The 20,699-nt window shown below is 29.3% G+C and overlaps 1 protein-coding gene across 1 annotated transcript in view; it reads right to left on the reverse strand.

The window, feature by feature from the left end:
• LOC128395356 (allatostatin-A receptor-like) overlaps nucleotides 1–20,699 on the reverse strand; it is a 28,113-nt gene that overhangs the window by 2,756 nt on the left and 4,658 nt on the right. The gene's annotated exons all lie outside the window — the stretch shown is intronic.

Genomic DNA, 20,699 nt, shown 5'->3' on the forward strand with positions numbered 1-20,699 from the left:
CTAAACTAAGCTCTAGATAAAATGAACAGGATTTATTAAAGAATATGGCAAAGTGGATTCGGGGTGAGAGTTCATCATATGATTTTCTCAGATTACCTTGATCTCTTTAAATGTAAGTCTTTTTACATTTTCACAAATTCAATCAATTGGAACGCGAAAAAGAAACAAAAAAAAGCTCAGAGAAACAGATAAGTTCATGGTTCCTGATTCTGAAAAATGAAAAAGCTCCATGAGAGCTATTGATTTCTGGAAATTATACCAACAGAAATGATAATAATAATCAAATGAATTATCTTTTGATTGTCTAGCTTACTATTATCATTTCAGTGATAGTTATCATTTAAGGTGAAAGACCCATGAATAAGGATGAAGTAAAAAGTAAAGGCTCAGATTCATGGTGAAAACATTCAGAATAAATTGTGATTACTATTATTATTTTCAATCATCATTAACTATTATCATTCTGTCATTTATTTAAATCATTTTCAGGGGATTCATTTATTTTCTTATATCTTATATTTCAAGAAAAATCTGCTAAAAATGGGACTGGACATTTCATTTGGAACCAGGATGAGATTTCCATGAGTAAATTGACAATAAAGTTCTTAACTTTTCTCAGAGAATATTTGAATTTCCTTGATTTCCTATTGAATTATTATTATTATTTTTATCTTCTCAGTCAATTGTTTGACGATCAACTGAAATTATCATTGGTATTATTTGCCCATCCCATGAAGTTATACCGAAAAGGAAAAGGAAATAAAATGAATATAAATCAAATGGATAAAAATGATTGGAACGATGAGGAAAAGAAGAAGGAAAAAATATTAGATAAAAGATAAAAATATCGAAATAAATTGTGAATAGATGTCATCCTGATGATGACCAATGGTCAAGATAATACATTATCCTAATGGTGGAATGAAAAAGAATGATTAACAATTGAATTGAGGATAAAGATTCCAATTCTGATTTTAGATTAACCCCCTGATGAGATCACCTAAACACCCAAGCAATTGAATTATCTTAATGTTGCCAATTAAATAATTTATGAGATTTGTGACATCAAAAGGACTGAAATTGTTACTCAAGATTTAGATATCAGAATTCATGTGAATTTCATGGAAGAGAAAAAAAAACAAAAATCTCTCTCAGTCAACTAGAGATTCCGAATGAAATTTTGTCATACATCATGATTATTACACAGTAAACATGTAATTCATTTATGTATATACATAATTCAGTTTCTCAGTCATGATTAACCATGAAAATTTGGAGGAGAAAAAGTTTACTCCAAATTTGATTCTTGATCTTTTCTACCTTTGATTAACTTTAGATTTAACTTTTCATGTTTTTCATATTCGAAAAATAAAATTGAAGCTGAACTTTTATCATGGATAAATTCATTATTTATATAAAAGAAATACTTTCCCATTTATTATAAAGAAGAAAAAAATTGAAATTAATCATATTAATGATGATGATTACAATGATGCTGATGATAAGTCAATCATCATTCCTGTAGATATACTCAAAGAAAACTAATGAACTTCATGAATATAAATACATATTATTATCTTGATATCATGATTACAAATAACCAAATGAATGGAAAATTGTATTCAAACATCAATAGATTCTCATGAAAATGGAATTCTTGATGAGATTAGTAACTAAATTATCAATTGAAACTTTTATTTCTCTTTTCGAACTAAAAAAATATGTCCAAATTACATTGAAAGCTCATCTGAAATGAAACAATCGAAAAACTATCGATAGAATTGATTGAGTAACCATTATTTTCATCTGACAGTTTCAATATCGATAACGATACTATCTCAATATAATCTGATGATCATTTGAAATTTTATCAGAATTTTGAATCTTCTCATCATAATTTTTACCTATCAATCTCTTACATTTATGTTCCTCCAATCATCATCTTTACACCCGATTCTCAATCAAAAGATTCACGATTCAGAACTTATCTACTTCCATTAATCATCATGACATTTACTTTTCTATTTTTATTGCTCTTATATCTTGTTACTCTTTTTGTTTTTATTGTTTATTGTTTGGAACATTTTTTATTTCGATATTAATTTGTACCTTTCACACTCTTACATTACTATTCTCTGAATTCCTTCCTAATTCATTTCTGATTTTGTACCTCCCCGTGAGATTTAATCTTTTCCAGAATCTTTCGATCCTCTCACCACTTTTCAATTCTTTTTTTCAATCCTAAAATTTTCTCCATTCTTCTCTTTATAAAATCACATCAATAGCAGTTATACTCGGAATAATAGTATCATAACTATGTTAAAGATTTAATGACAACCTCTTGGTTTCCCTCTTTCTCTTCCCCTCTTCACCTTTATTTCTCATTGATTCTCATCATATAAATATATGAGTTAATTGTTAGTAGTAAAAAACTGCATGCTCTAGCCCATTTTTGAACATTAATGAAGAAAATGAGCTAACACATGCAGTCACTTTTTTGAGATTTTTTATTACAAATAGTTTTTCAGTACATATTTCAATCGACGTTCATTTGAAATAAATTTACATTTTTTGAATAACTCGAAGAAATGATTCGGATGTGTAACAAAATAATTAAACCAACGAGTTAATCATTAGATCGACATTAGAGTCGCCTTTAGACAAATCCAATAAAACAAAAGATAGAGTTAATCATTAAGATTAGCTAATAAAAATTCCACCACCTAATCCTAATTAACCTTGAATTATCAAGATAATTGATAATGAAATGTAGTATATAAGGAATAACAATAAAATAAAAAGATTAGATTTCCTTTGAATAATCATCAAAGAGGTTTTCTATTAGCGAGGCTCGTCACTTTACATTCGTGACAGGATGATTTGCTAATATAATGAATAGAATACAGAAATATCCACATGCTGATGATTGATTTCCTTGATATTTTTCTTTTAAATATGTAAATCCTCTGGTTGCATTTCTTTCTAAAAAAGATAAAATACCATCTTCAGGTTCTCTTCCAGAAGAATCAAAAAATAATGCAGTTCCTTGTCTTGTGAAATAAACTGCAGTCCAATGAGTACCAATTTTATAATTAGGGTCTGTATTTATGATGAAACCTTTCGGTTTTTCAAATGTAACAGGCAAACGATCAATGGGAAATACACCACCGAACCATTTTATATTTTTAAGCTTATTTTTAAATTATTTCAATATTATTCAACATTTTAATAGTCACTAATCGCTTAATCGCTTCTAGGAGTTCATTTGCCTTACGAGGTCTGGATGTTGGAGCTGGTGTTATCGATCGTGATTTCCATGGTGAAGTCAAAGTTTTGATTATTAATAATAACAATGTTGTTCAAACAATAAATCAAGATGAAAGATTCTCACAAATTATTTTCGAACCTTATCATGAACCCAAAGAGGTTTTAATATTCAAACATTTTAAGAATGTTGAATCTGATTGTGATATTCCACTAACTGTTAAACGAACAAAGACTGATTCTGATTCCAAAGAAGTTGACGATGAGGAAAACGTTCTAAAAACTGTTGAGAACAGTGCACATGGCTTAACCAGCTGATGGAATATCAAAATTTTACTTCTACTCCGACCGAGATCTTTTCATTGAAAGAGTTGTTTATTCAACTAAAATTGGATTGTCTATGCCTGATGATGTATATGCTCATCTGATTGGATCAAAATTACTCGCTGACTATGGAATTGATGTGATTGATACAATTATCAAAAAATTCTACTAAGGAAATCAATATAATATTTCATAATCGCAATAACAATGTATACACTATTGTTGAAGGAATATCAATCGCTCAGGTATATTTCAAGTCTTATTCAAATCAATTGGATGAAACAGATGAAATTCCAGCTGGAACTTCACGAGATCCTTCTGGATTTGGCTCTACCGGTCGTAACTAGAACTTGTTCATTAATATAATTGTATTGATTGACTCCTATGAACATTCTTCTTGATTCTTATTAAATAAAATTTCTATAATTACTATTAAAATATAAATAGTGTCATATAAATTCATGACGAGCACAATGTTGAAAGTAAAAAGTGATCTTCTTGATTAAATGAACTTTAATGTCGAAACACAGTGAATAATAAAACGATACATAAAGTTAAACAGAATAATTAATGGACTTTGTGGGTGACAGTTAATGGTAATTATTCTTCTCTGGTCAATTCTATCGAAACTATTTTCTTTTATACTTTTTCTCGGAAAACTCGGGAGAATTAGAGAGAATTAATCGTCAAATTGACCACCTGAGAATAATTAATTAACTGAGATTACATTAAGATAAAGAGGATTACAATAATCAAATAATTAATAATAAGGAATAACAATTAAGATCGGAGATTAACAATTAAGAACGTCAATGATTAATTGATTAAGAGTTGAATATAATATCTGTGGGAAGGTCAGGTTCGAACTTGATCATTATCGATCGTTCTACACGATCAAACAATTTATCCAATCTTTCAATCACTTAGATAACGGAATATCTTCGAAAAGATAAAGAGAGAAAGAGAACCAAAAGAAAGAGAAAAAGAAAGAGAAACTCACCAAGTCAGACTACCTGACCTGATAAATTTTGGCTATCTGAGGGAATAGAGGAATGATTCTATCGAGATCGGACTACCCGATCTCGATCAGAACGAAAGAAAAGGGAAAGGATAAACTCAATTGTCGGACTACCCGACAATCGAGTTTAAGGAAGGAAGAGGAAGGAGAAAGAAGAAGAAAAGAAAGGAAAAGAAAGAGAAAACCAACCTCGACGATGATGATGATGGTTTCATGACGATGGTAATGATGATTATTACTGTTGATTGTTACTGTTGATGGTTACTGTTGATTGTTACTGTTGATGGTTACTGTTGATTGTTATTGTTGATTGTTGATTAATTGTCACAATTAATTGTTGTTGATTATTGGAAATGATGGTGACTTATGAGCCACCACCTAAATCATCATCATCATCATTACCAATATCATTATCATTATCATCATCATAATCATCTTGTTTTCTCATCATCATCACCAGAACATCATGTTTCATCATCATCATCAACATTCCCATGTTGTTTTATCATCATCATTATCTTAATTACCAATCGGTAATTAATTGCTGATTGTTAATTATGATTGAATTAATTAGTTTTTCTAATTGTTTGTTGATTTGATCAAAATAGTATACTAATTGATCATTCAGTGCGTAGAAATTACGCGTTATTTATCAACTCTGAACTTTTAGATTATAATACGTTGACTATTTTATCAGTTTATAGACACAGTAAGAAATTTTCATTCATTAGATCAAACTTGTTGATTAACATGATTGAAAACACAATTTCAAATCATTAACAAAGTTAAAAGTTCAACTTATTCATTAGATGAGATACCGAGTCATGATGATGTGAAGAATACTAAGTTGTCTGATACTATAAACTCATCAGCCTGTAAACTTTCATCAGGAGCAACAATCGTCCGATTTCCAGGAACGTTGGTGAGGTCAATTTTAATCGGTTCCCATTTCAATTTTCTTTTCTTGGATGATCCACCATTCAAAGCATTGCTTTGCGTATCCAGTCCTCAAGCTGCTGCTGCTGAATTCAAGGAAATTGTCGATTCGTCTTCTGATTCACTCAGAGTCAATTCATTAGCTTCATGTTAGTTGATGGGTTCAGGTTTTTTCTTAGAAAGTTCTTTCATAGCCCCATTCAACTTCTGAGTTGGAGATTTATCATTGTTTTTCTTTATTTGCACTTTTTTAGTTGATGTCGACATCTTCAAATCTGTAGGAAAAGAAAACAAAAAGAAAATGGTGTTAATCTAACTTTGATTATCGATAAACTGAATTGTTACTTCTTGAATAAACTCACTTTTGAAAATTCAATACTTTTAATTGGTGATTGTAGTTATTGAATGGAAGAATGAGAAACTCATGAACTTTTACAACAAACAACATCCTTTTATATGCAGAATTCAAGTTAGAAAAGTTATTCAAACAATGAATAAGCACGTATTATAATGCGTTCCATCATCATGTTCCATCATGAACAATTCATTCATGCATAGATGCATGTTATAAATGACTTCATGATATGAAATTGAGGGACCATTGAGTTTTTATCGTTCAGCTTTCAGGTGGCTCTAAGGTTGTTACAAAACAATTACAATAAGGTTAATAACATTCTATAGTTAATAAATTATACAGGACAAACTGTCTGTTTCAACCCAACGGGCGAATTTTTGGTCCAGGTTTAGAAACAGGTTGATAGTCATGAAGAGATGTGGTGATAAATTCAAATGGTTCATCATCAGAATCAGAACTTGATTCAGAATTGTAGTGAAATATATTTTTAGAGTTGGGGATTTGGACAATTTAATGATGATTTAGTTGATTTATTTGATTTGTATAACTTTATTAACATTTTACTTTTAATACATTTGACTTGAAGTATTGTTTAAGAGAGGTGAGAGAAAAGGGTTTAGGAGAGGAGAGAGAAAGGAACTAGGTAGATCTCGACACTGAGATCCTTCCTTTCATTGGAAGGGTTGAGAGGAGACTGAGGATGATTCTTCTTTCTCTCTGGGTTTTAATTTATACCTGAGAGAGAAAGAAGAGAAAGAGAATGAAAAGAAAGAGAAAAAGAAAGAGAGATGCAAATCTTTACTCTTTGATCTTAAGTTATTTTTCTTAATATTATCTAAATTTTTGATCTTAATTCTATTAGTTATTTCTTAATAAAATTAATCTAAATTAACTATAATTAACCCTTTATTTTCCTAATAAGATTGTAGATTAATTAAAGTTGTTAATTAGTCGATAACATAAATTCTATTTTCTTTATCTAAATGTCAATTATTTTATGACAAGAATCATAATTAGTTTTGTAATTGGTTGAAGATGAAACAATTGGTGGCAAACGATCATAGTAATTTGAGATGAATTATTATAATAATTAGATGGTTTTCTGAAATTTTCTTCAGCAACTTTGGCACTTTGAAGATCAATTGGTAAAGTTTCAATGATTTCACGTTCGTTGATATTATTATTAACTCTCCTTTCGAACTCTTTATACTTCTTCTTCTTGTTGTTCTCTCTTTCTTTCTTTCTCTTGATTCGCTTTCTCAGTTGAAAAGAAACGAGAATTATTATATGGACCAGGTCGACTTGTATTTCAGGGAGTTTCTGGTCTTTTCTCAGGTCGTGGTCTTTTTACAATTGGTCGATTCCTTTGTAAAGGTTTAGTTCGTTTTCTTTCAGGGGAACGATAAGGTGGAATCACTGGCTCTGGGAGTTTTTTCTCTTGAACTTTGGATTGATATTTTCTCTGAATAGCTTCATTCGCTTTATCGAGATTATCTTTTGCAATTTCCAAGTTCTTGCAAATCTCAGCATAAGAATTGATTAAAGTTTGTTGATAAACATTTTGTATTATTGGATTTCTTTCCATCAAATCAGGAATATTATTCGCAATTGTTGCTAAATAGTTAATCATGGAATCATCTTGATCTAATTGAATCTTTGGTTGATAAACAAATGATAAATTTTTGGTATCGAATCTAAATTGTTTTGATTCTTTATGTTGACAACGTTCGATATGTTTAAGTGCCAACATGTAAAAGTTTTTAAACGAACAAGTATCGTAGATACTATTAACTGCAGTTGTTTCATACCCATATTTCCAGTCTAATTCAATCTTATCGATGTGATTATCAGTTGAACAAATTTCAGTTACAAAATCAAACAGTTGAGTTGATAAGTTTCCAACCACAATATTGGTTAACAGTAAATTTCTTCTGGCATTTGAGACTAAGATGATAAAATGATAGTTGACATGATGATAATGATGGTAATTTGATGAGCTGATTATATTTCCTTAAATCCAAAGTTAAAGTTGATTAGATTCCCAGTACTAATTAAGAAAAACTTTCCACGAGTTTCAAATAACTTAGCTTATCGACAAGAACTGATAACAATTAACCAAATTAACCAAATGAAGATAATGATTTCTTAATCAACCCAATCTCGATTAAATATTTGCCAAGATAATGATAATAATAATAATGATTAATGCGATTGTCTTAATTAATTAAGGAAATTTAGCCGAATGATTGACCAGAAATTTAACCAGAAATTTGTAAAATATGATTAATTGTAACCAGAGATGATTAATTGTTGAATTTTAATTGTAATCGAAAGAGATTAATGATGATGATTAATAATTTTAATTGCGACCAAAGGAAATAATAAAATGGCGACTTAAGATTTTCTATTTATCGGAATTCTGAGTTCATTGATTGGAACTCGCAACAGGAAATTTAATTGAATTTAGCTTCGGTAAGACCCATAGAGCTCTATGGCAAAATCCAACTTTGAAGCCCTGTATCTCAGGAACTAGATCTTTCCTCAATTCCGCACTCGCACATAATATGTAGTTTGACATGAGCTATATGTACAAAAAATTTCAGGTCTCTAAACGTGCGGACCTAATCCGAAGTCCAGCCTTAGATTCTAATTGATTATTGATTAAATGATGATAATTATAATAATTAAATAGACTCAATTGTATCTTGGTCTTCCAATGACCGAAAATGACCTTGACCAAAAAGCTGAATTTTGTTGATTTTTTGATGATGATGATTAACTTGAAATTTTGATTCAATTGAATCAATTAATTAGCTGGGAAAGGAGCGACGCTCATTCTCCCTAATCTAATTAATATAAAACAATAATACCAATAAAGGTAAATGGTGATGATGATGAAACCACAAAAAATTTCAATTGAAATTTAAAACAATGAAGTTAACAATTAAGTTAACAGAGAGACAGAGAGAAACCAAGTGATCACAATCAACAGTGTTAATTGTTACAATTAAAATTGACGACGGTGATCATGATCAGAACTTCATGAACACCTTCTAGAACCTTTTAATAATTAATTATTTAGATATATTACAATCATTCTTCTTCGGTGGAAAAGGTTCAATATATTGAATACTCAATTCATGGCATGTTAGAAAGTCATCACGACAATACCATAATGATAATGATTAACATCAGACTGCTACCAACCAACGTTCACTCTTGATCATTAGTTGGTTTGGCGAGGTACTAAACCAATTTTAGTACTTGGCCAAAGTTGTTAATACACCCTGACTCATAAGAGCATGATAGTTATGATACTTTTATTTCACGTATAACTGCTATTGATGTGATTGTATAAAGAAACGGGCACCAGATGGTAAAAAAACTTTGTTGACTAACGTTGCTCAGCAATCTTTATCTAAAGAATCCATTTAGCGATTCAAAACTGCCATGAAATTTGTTCCCCACTTTCACTTCTGACGCACCCAGAAGCGGAGGTTTATATACTACTGACCATTCTGCGATACAAAATCGTTTTAAAGAATGCCACTTTCTTTAACTTTATTGTGCCAAAAGCCTGGTCTGATATTCTAAAGCATATATTGTCATATAAACGGTCAATAATCTTTTACCCTTGGCATCGGATATTTATCAGGTAAAGTTTTATCAACCAATTTACAGTAATCTATACAAAATTTCGTTTTCGAATTATCTTCTTTTTTGAATCCTAAAGTAACAGGAGAAGCATAAGGTGAGTATGATGCGCAAATGATATTATTTCGTAAAAGTAATTGAAGTGATTAAGCGAAACAAGTTTGGTAGCGCGTTAAAAATTTGCAATTTTAGCATTTGTATCATGCAATTTGCTATTAATATTCGCGTTTAAATTATAAGAAAAATAAATTGGTCAGGACTTAAACTATTTGTTGTTGGTTGTTTTGGATTAGTTGATTATTGAGTAATATTGTAGTAATATCGATTAATATAATCAAGTATTAAAAATGATCAAAGATAAAAATCTAATTAGAAAATCTAACCAGAATAAAAACAAAACATTCAATGAAGATTTTACCGAGAGATAAAAATATTATAAATACTGAGAAATGTTTTGATCAAAAACAAACAGCAGTTTGATCAACGAAGATCAACTAATGTGTTTGGTTGATCGTTGAGACAACTTAGGTCAAATTTACCTGTTAACTTTATTGTGACTCTAAATTAAATTATAAAATAAATTCATCTATTCCTTAAACAAAGTTAAATCTTATTGTGACCAAAAAGTCTAACGTTCAGTGAAGACCAAATTTTAACCCTTTTCTAATATCAAAATAGCCACTGGAGACTGATTAGTAAAAATCATCTAATTGTGCTTTGGATTGACGAATTCTGATAACCATTGAAGGTGAAATAATCGCATGATTGTACCCAATTCAAACTAAATTCAAACCCCTTTAATGTAATGTAATTATTACATTACAAATATGATAATTAGAGTCACATTATAGATTAAACATCCAAATAGAATCTCAGGCCAGAAGAATACCAATAGGAAGGGAATCAGAAATATTACATAAATAGAATTTGTAATTAAACCATTAGTTAGCTTGATTTTGCGTAGAATTGAAATTTGACCAACTCCTATTATCGTAGAAAAGTTCAATGATTTTAAATGAATTGATTCAGTTACTTCATTCTTTTTTTCATTTTTTTATTGTTGATTCACTTCTAAGCTAAATATTTGAACCAGGATCATATAAGATCGAATCTTCATTTGAGTTGGTGATTCCCTTAATAATAATATGAGATGGTTTAGTTTCAAGTCGACCATTCAGTTAAAATAAACCGTTTTAGAACCATTTTGATGATGATCATCCACAGAGTTAGATGATTGTTGGGCATAATTAACTTGTCTTTGTTGTTGACAAAGGTAGTGTTAAAGTGGTGAAGGTAAAAAGTATTATTTTCGTTACATTTTGGATAGACAATTGTAAGAACAGCAATAACTTTGTAATATATACTTTATAGTATTAATGTACATGTGTATATGACGAATGGATTGATAGATGATCCTTTCATGTAAAAGAATTTGATATAAAAGCAATAGACAGAGACAAGTATATCTTTCCAATGTATATTATAATCTATGGAAAGTAATGAGTTCTGTAAGTGAGTTATATGAGATAACGTTAAGCCTTGCCACTTGGTCCAGAGAGAGACAATGTCCATTTATAATTTCCTGTGTATCTTGAAATATATATTCACTGAACTTTCATGGTGATGCTTCAGGAACGAAAAATAGTAACTTGAGGAACTTTTCGTATCAATATATTATCATTTACGTTCATTTCATGATTCAAGTGAAGTGCAAGGTTCTCTCTCTCTCTCCCTGTCTCATTTCATGATTGATGTTCATTTAACATTCAAGCCTTTCCATGGTGGCTGAAAAAAGTCAATCAACATCCTATACCTTGAATACCTTAAGGTGAATTGATTTTTGTGTTTCTACTGATAAACATGAAGAGCATCATATTAACAGGAAATAGAGTTCCAATGCTGATCAAACAGAATGTTCAATGTATTCATATTCATGTATTAGCAGTAAATACATAGTAATTTATATCCAGGCGATTTATATAGACAATAGAGTTTAGTTTCCAGTGATAAAAATTTTACCATGCTAGATTAAGTTCATATAAAAGAAACAAAGCAGATTAATGTGTGAGTTGAACGTTCACCCTGTAATCCAGTTGGACATTAGATAATTTGATGAAGTTTAATTTCAAGTGAAAATGAAATTACAAAGATTTCAAAAAATCTCCTTTTGTATAAATATCTACCCTGATAATCCTGAGATTTATAAAAATTCCGACTCTCATTGAGTTAAATGGAAGCAAAACTTTTCCTTCTATTGATCCAGTTTGAATCGATTCATTTGATGAGTTAATTTTGTATTTCATCATGCATGATGAAATTCTCATGATAAATAATGACAATTAACTTGAATTAGCTTAGTTAATATTAGCTTCAATGATGAGCTTTGAGGCAAAAAGTTGAGTGTGAACAGAATAATAATAAAACCAAGGTGTAAATTGTTTAGACCAGCAATTGAAACTGAATGTTAGTCATTAATAACAATCAGGATAAATAATGTTATCCCATTCATCTTGCGTTCAGTGATTCAGAACTCAGGATAAAGACCAACATCATCAACATGATACCATCAACTTCACCTTGACAAATTAACGATTCCCAAGATTCAAGTTCAATCTTTGATTGGAATTCATTATGACTGCTTTTGTTTCTGTATCTATTAATACTTTTCCACCACACCCTGAAACACTGAGACTCTCTCATGATTAAATTGATAAGGATTCAGGAAGCCATTAATTGATTATGATTAAATTAAATAGCACACTTAATCTTCATATTATCAGAACTATTCAGTAAGATTCAATGGCTTGGAAAACTAGATTCAATTACTGAAAACACGCAGAGAAAAACTTGAAACTTGAAGTTTTCACTTTCACAATTCTAAACTTTTTTCTTCCACCATGAATAATATCATGCTAATGATCCAATAATGTTACCTAAAACTGTAGTTGAATTTATATCAAGTATTTGAGGAGAAGGTTTGAAATTTTCTCACTCAAACTCAACATTATCATGCTTATGATTCTGAGTATTTTCATCAACCCAACTTTTTTTTTCTTTTAGTTTTACTTTTTCTCCTATCCAATTCATTTGCATTTATAATCATCATGGTTCGAGTTTCAAACTTTGTTTCATTTTTCACCGAGATAACTTGTTGCCTCGTTAATGAGACTTGAAATAAATTCCCACTTCTACTGAATCATTTGAATGCAAGTTAAGTTTTTTAAGCTCCTCAGGAATCATCATGAAGAAGAAAATGTTTCATGTGCAATTTAATCTCACCCATGAAAGTGAATGAATTTTCTGTAATCACCATAATTTCAATATGAACCAATGGTTATTAATAATTGATCCAATTCCAAATAAAGTATTAATATATTACTATTGGGAAAAAAGAGGATAAAAGTAACGACCTTTTTTTACATGAAATTAATCTGAATGAAATTTGATTCGATTTCGTATACTAGATTATTGAAGAAATCAAATAATGAGAATATTCATATTACATACGTTTCAATGAGATTAACTCAGCTTGAGAGTTACAGAAAAGTTCCTGGGAAATTTTTATATAAAATCATGAGAAAAGTGTCAATTTTTACTGTGACACTTTATCAAATCTCGGCTTGATTCGAAGTAGCTCTCGAATATTTGAAAATCGTAAAAATTTCGAGATATATTTTCGATTGCGTTTTATTTATAAGTAGGTGACATATTAAGTTATCACCATGGTTGTTTTGTAATATATATTGAATTTCATGATTGATAAACATGAATGATTAGACGAATGAGCAAAAGTTTGTTGACCAAAATTGGAAAAAATCAGAAAGTCTGATGAATATAAGTTGAGCTACTGAAAAAGTATTTTCGTTTTTTGAAATCATTCAAATGAATACATAAAAAATTTTATCTCCATACAAAAAAAAACGGTATTTCCATCAACTGATGAATATTTGCTTCTTTCTCAGTAAATAAATGTGAAAAATTTTCTCCTCTACCATGAAAAATTCAGCTCTTCTTTCAACCGAACCAATTTCATCTAAATGACGAAGGGGGAAGAAACATCTATTCAAGCTATTCTGCCAATCAAATTAGTTGTCAGCATCTGAACCTTTTTTCTTCCATGGTAACATTTTAATCATTATCATCATGGTCAAGTAATTCACTATCAAAGCTGTTACAACAATTGAGCGTCTGTCTCTTATACCTCGACTGGGCACTTCCTATTTCACTCCATCTCTGTATCTCTTTCAATTCTTTCTCATCTACAGAAAACTTCAATTCCAACTTTCAGACACTCATTCATCATCCTTCGTCATATTTACATTGATTTGCACACAAAAGTGGAATAAGATTTGTAATAATAATAAAATAAAGCCTTGAAAGAGAGAGAGTCTTTACCTCCCACACTCAAGTGGAGTGAAAATGTTAATATTATAAATACAATGTTCATTTTTTCCCTCGGAAAAAATGTGAAGATTAAGTTTTCGTTCTGTAAACAGTTTGCAATTTATTCAACACTCATTCCCCACCACTACACTCAAAGTGGAACCCATTGAATAATATATATCAGAATATATATCATTTTATTATATTATTATGAGAAGGAGGGAATCAAAATGTAATACAAAATGCATAACCTTTATCAAAGTATTCTAAGTACTTTGAAATGAGGGAAAACATTATTTTGTAATGATGTTAATGGTTTTCGTAGATGTTATTGATTGTGTATCCATATTACTCAGTAAATAGGAAAATTTTCGAACTCAGATAACTAATGTAAATGGTACTAGAATATAATAGCTGAAACAACGTTAGAACTTTTCTCCGCCCTACTTTTCGTTTCAATATTATATAATCTCTTGTAAATTTCGAGACTCAATCATTATAATCGTAACTTTTGTTATATAGTTTCTCCTGTCTCCTTAATAAGTTAGAGGTCAGTAAGTGGTTACAATCAATTATTATTATTAATATCATCATGCTAATCATCAATCTTACTCAGATAAGATTACTTGTTATCATGGATTCAATTTCAATTATAAATTATCATCTCTGGTGTATCTGTATTGGTACTTGTTGACAAATTGATGAAAAATTTACAATGATAATGATTTACTACATGTAACCAGGTATTAATATCATTAGTATCTAAATTGTATTTCATATATCAATAGCCTATTAATAATGGTTAATAATCAAATCATTCACAAGTCTGTAGGATTTAATAATTCAATCTCAGTGACATATTATCATAAATTTGCTAATCTTATCGTGACTCTTATTATATAAATGGGTACATAATCAGTTATCATGAAGTTAATAATAATAACTTTTATTTAACATAAAAATGTTAGAGGGAAAAAGTTTTTCGAAAAGCTCATTAGTTTGATTCTAAATGAGAAAAATGTTGAGATACAAATCTCTCTGTAAAATTAACAACAAGTAGTTACTCCATGGAAAAGATTCAGAAAATAACCCTTTGAGTCTCATGGTAAACTCATTTTTCACCGTTGAACAGAAAGACTTTTTTGTTTTTTCGTTGGTTATTATGGTTAACACGCTTCAAATTATTAATAGTTTGACAGCAATTATCTTGTAGTTATTATTAATTTAGTGTAAAATTTCAAATCTTTTGTCATTTCTGCCTTTAAATTGAACCAACAATCCTGAAGAAGACAAAGGACAAAAAAAGTTCTTAGTCTCTGTCCTCCATGAACCATGATGATTAATACAACTCCATAAATATAATATAAAAGATATTCACTAATATTTACTTAAAAATAAAGAACCAAAAAATTAACTCTACCATCAATTTAATTTACAAAAGTAAATAAAACAATTTACAAACATTGCATTGATCAACAATCAAGTTTAACTCATTTTTAAGATTTGTAAAGTAATCAAAATAAATTGTCATGGTAAAAACAAAAACAAACTTTTGATCATTTTCCAGAATTGGCAAAACCATGATAATTATAACGGTAAATAGTTCTTGAAATCAGCGAATGAATAATTTAAATGTTTTCAATTTCTCATATGATAGTTTGTTATCACTTGATGTTGGTTATCAAGAGTAAGGATAAAAAATAATATAAAAAACGTGACTCAATTGGGATGAATCATATTAACATGATTTAGTTATTCATAATCAAAATGAATCAATAGTAATTATCTGTCAACGATAATTAGTAGTTACAGTTTTATCTCATTAAATAAACCATGATGGTTAATATAATCATAATATTAGATTCAACTTTTTTACATTTAAACTTTAATTATACAGGTAACTACATTTACTTAAAACTGTTGGTATTAATTTATTGATTAGTCTTTACAATCCACTTGTAGTATTTACAATTAATTAACAGAACAAAGTTTAATAGTAAATTCAATTAGACCATTAGTAGGTGGACAAGTTTGTTCAATTGCTTCTACTTGTTTTTAATGTTCTTCTATTAAACATTAACATGATCAAATCGTAGTTATAATCAACAAAATGATATTTTTATCTTCCACTGATAGATTGATTGACTCTTACAAAGTACATACAATAAATGAAAACATTTAAAATTAATAGCAAGTAGATATTAGTTTTTGGACCAATTCAGTGTAATATTAGGTGACAAATCTATTCCCATAATATTTTTTTAGAAATAACCGCTTCATTACTGTTACAATCGAGCTAATATTTCATAGGTGGACTAATAATCAAAACAAATTGCTTAATTTGAATTTGATGATGAATGAATGAATGAATTTGAATTTATTTACTATTTGAATTAATTTTATTCAAATTAAATTCGGTTTGATTGTCTCAGGCCTTCCGGGTCTTTCTTTGGCCATGGTGACCCTTATTAGCGAAGACCTAACCTAACCTAATTTAAAAAAGCACAATAGACTGAACAATTAAGTCCATTGTAGCTTGAACTTTAAGCCGAAAAAATATCAGCTCAAAGTGGAAATATTGAGCTGACGGACATATCTTGAGTTTTACCTATTTTATAAACAACATTTATCGATATCTTAATTGAATTTGGCTGTTAAAACATTTACTTTTTATTTTCACTGGGTTTTTTGGTGTATGGGATAAGATCCCAACTAATCTTAATACAATTTCTATTTTATTTTTATCATCACCTTCATCTCCATCCTCATCTTCATCTTCACCTGCATCTTTATTCAGATGTTGGCAGCATTAGCTTGCCAACACTTCGGCAAGTGTTATGGTGACCATTCCACTGGTCAAATCCAACTGATTTGATCTTTTCCGTCAACTTTTCCATCAAAGAAACTTAACAAATTTTTGGAAGAAATTTTGTTCCCGCTTATTTTAATGATTAATAATTCGTTAATACTTTACATTCGTAACCAATATCATCCTTAAAGTTGAAATCCAATTCTAATTGTTCTGATTTATTAAAATCACTAAATTGAATTAAACGAATTTAGTAACTCAACCATGATTATTAACCTTCCTGGTTAATAAATATCATGTAACAATATCATTTATTAGTTAAATTACGAACCAATGTAGGTGTTGATTTATACATTTATCAAAGTTCAGGTAAGGTGTATGTACTGTATGTGTCAAAACTCAATTCAATTTTTCTCATATTTGTTAACATGATGAGTCTTTTTTAATCAATAATTCAAGTATGAATCTCATCATCATCACAATAATAGAATTCATGTCGATGAATGATCATCTAGCATGTAAATACAGTTACGTAGTTATGTAGTTATTGAGAGTTGGAGACTGTTTTTTCAAGTATTTCTACATTTTCAAGTTCAGTCAATGGTTTACATGCACTTGGAAAAAAATTTTGATGATATGATACTGGAATGTTATCAATCTTGACTATATCTCATAGACTCACCATGAAATTGAATACTTATCATGAACCAATTAACACTTAGACATGGAGATTAGCACAACTCAGTTAATCATCATCATGACATTTTCTTACCATAAATGTTATCATGTTATTACTCAGTTAATATTTAACATGTAATCTTGATCATCATTGACATTATTGAATCAGAGTTGTTATTTGACTAGATATCCAATCCTCATGAGTCTAGAAATCATTTTATCATGAAATGTTATCTCTCTATCTCTTAATTTTCAATTCAACATTCTGGATATTGATCCGGTGTTTTTCTTAGATGATACTATTAATTTATTCTTATTACATTTCCAGGAAACTTTTTGAGATCAATTTTCAAGATAATTTTTCTAAGTATTTTTGAGACCCAATGAATTTTGATCTTTATGTTTATCAATCTGTTTTCTTATCAAACATATATCAACATACAATAATCATGAGAATCAATTTCAATTCTTGTCAACCTTTTTATCAAATGTAGAAATACATGTCAAATGTTTAACTTAACCATTTGAGTAAATTCAGGAAATGAAAACTTTTTCTCAATTCATAGAAATGCTATGAAAATTTGAGATACTTCATGTTGAGCTTCAAGTTTATGGAAATAATGCTGAACTTTTTTTCTGAATTGTGCCAATTAATTTATCATCATGTTTAACTGTCATGAAAGTATTACAATCGATCAGGTTTCAGTTATCATCACAATTTGTTGTCACCATCGTAATGATTATCACTCATTGAAAATCATTTATAGTATTTGTTCACTATGATGATTGGTAAGAAATATCATTTTGCAGATAATAGAATTCTGATTCACAGAATTATTTAGTTAACCTAAGCAATTTTGTGAGCTATTCGCGCACTAAAAATCTTCGGTGACAATGATGATATTAATTAATTGTATGAACGAAAGAAAAACGTTGATACCATTGTGAAGATTAAATTGCATGATAAATGTTCCCAGAATTCTGATTCAACATAACTTTTGTTTCACAGAATTAGTGATAATTACAACTTCTAATAATGTCTCATCTCATATCCTCGGATCTCATCAAATGGACCTTTGATTATCTATCAGGTCGAGTAAAGTTATCATATTGTGACTATACCAATGGTTGTTTCGATATAGTTTCGAAAGAGAGAGAGAGAGAGAGAGAGAGAGAGAGAGAGAGAGAGAGAGAGAGAGAGAGAGAGAGAAATGAACATCATTGGTGAACAGAAAAATTTATGTTCTGATTGATCATTAACAGCTACAAATGAACTAGCAATTGTCAACGAAAAGACAGAAAAATAATTAACCGAGGAAATTATTGGTATTCAGATGTAATGACGATTCAATGTTCTTTACATGTCGATTTAGATAAATTGTCGAGTAGTTTAATACTAAAGAGGAGGACAATTGGAAACATGACCAATAACATTGATAAGGTTAACCGATAAAAAGGGAAAAATACTAAGCTAATGATGATAATGTTCAAGAAAGTTTCATTATCATGGAAGTCATATCAGAATCTCATCTTAATAGTCGAGTTGAAACACTAAAAGGAAAAGATCTGATGTTGTTACTCAATGATAACGTCAATGGTTAAAATATCTAAATGTTAAGTTTTTGTGGTATTCACAATGTAACTTATCTAGAGGTAATAAATCTTTGTTTGGAAATCGGTGAAAATCATGTTATAAGTTATTGAAATGATTCAATCAAGATCCCATGGTGATATGATCAGTGATTAGACCAAAATAAGTTAAGTAAATGGGAGATGAAAACTTCTGAATTCTTGTATTTTTTCTCTCTCTCTCTCTCTCTCGCATCCACATCCACATCTTCATTGAGAATAAATTTTGTCTACTTATCGATTTCTTTTTCTCCAGCAATAACTTAATTCACCATTCAAAACCTACTCACCCTTAAGTTTCCCTTTGTTAAACCAATATTTACATGTTCATCTCAAATTCTGGTGATGATCATATCCTGAGTCTTAAGTATTATATCATAAATATAAACAGAAACACAGGATTATAACTTATGAAATTGACTAGAAAACATGATTATCGTTATCTCAGCATATTACATTTTTACTTTTCTTCTCAATCTTAATAAAGAGACTTAAAGAAAATGACCTCACCAATGATCATTTCTGACCAGTAAAAGAGTTCAAGAGACTCACGTATTTGAATGGTCATCAGTTTGTTGACAATTTCAATTGCTACAGTTTTTTAATATTAGGAAAACATTGATCATATCTAATAGCCTCTTCTTATTTGCAGTTGGTTTGATAACATATAATGAAAATGATATAACATGGTAAGTGGATTATATATTCATCACCAATAAGGTTTGTTTGTTAGGAAACATTTCTTTTGGTAATAGAAGGGAAGAGTTTCCAATTAGTTATCTAATAGGAAATATTGATTCATCTTATTCATGAAGACTGAGATTAGAATTTTTCTTATGCTAAGAATTGATACTCTGACCAGTCTCTCAGATATTCAATGCAAGGAATTATCGGAGTTTATTAAAAATGATGATGGAAAATGTTTGATTATCCAATTGATAGAAGATTAAAAAGTCTACAGAATTTAATCATTTACATGATTCTTTAGACGATAAAAAGCCAATTCTAAACTATTATCAAAATTTTATTTCTTCTTCGCCATCAAAACTTCATCATCTATCAATTTTAAATTCGAAATACTCTTTCTTTTCACTTATCGAACCAATAATGTCAGTTCTTATTGGTTTTTTTTCCTTCTTCTTTTCAATTCTCTAGCTTTTTTTTGCCTTATCTCACCTTCACAATTTAATAACATTCTTCTTTATCTAACCTTCCTGGTGAATTATCATCAAGCTTATCATACTCACGAGTACAAATAATAACTGTAAACTGTTGAATATATTGAATTGTGAATGAGGTTTACCATGAACGATGATGATGATAAGTTATCATCACCATGATGAAAATCAATGAGCATCAATGTCAAAAAAGTTATTTGAATATAAACTCGAGAGAAAAAAACTAGAGGAAAGGAAAGAGACAAAAAAAAACTCAACGTTGAGAAGTTGGAATTGAGGGAAAAAAAATAAGCAATTCTACTTGAACAATTTCTTGGAACACAGCACAATACCCTTAGAACATTTTTATTAGAACATGAGAACAATTTAAATTTTTCTCCAACCATTTCAAACGAGACATTTGTAAATTGAAATAAAATATATTCAAGACACAGAAATATTAATATCCTACCCACTCTTTTACCTTCATTT

The sequence above is a fragment of the Panonychus citri genome, unplaced genomic scaffold, assembly GCF_014898815.1.
Source record: "Panonychus citri isolate SS breed McGregor unplaced genomic scaffold, ASM1489881v1 Contig00141, whole genome shotgun sequence".
Classification (NCBI taxonomy): Eukaryota; Metazoa; Arthropoda; class Arachnida; order Trombidiformes; family Tetranychidae; genus Panonychus; species Panonychus citri.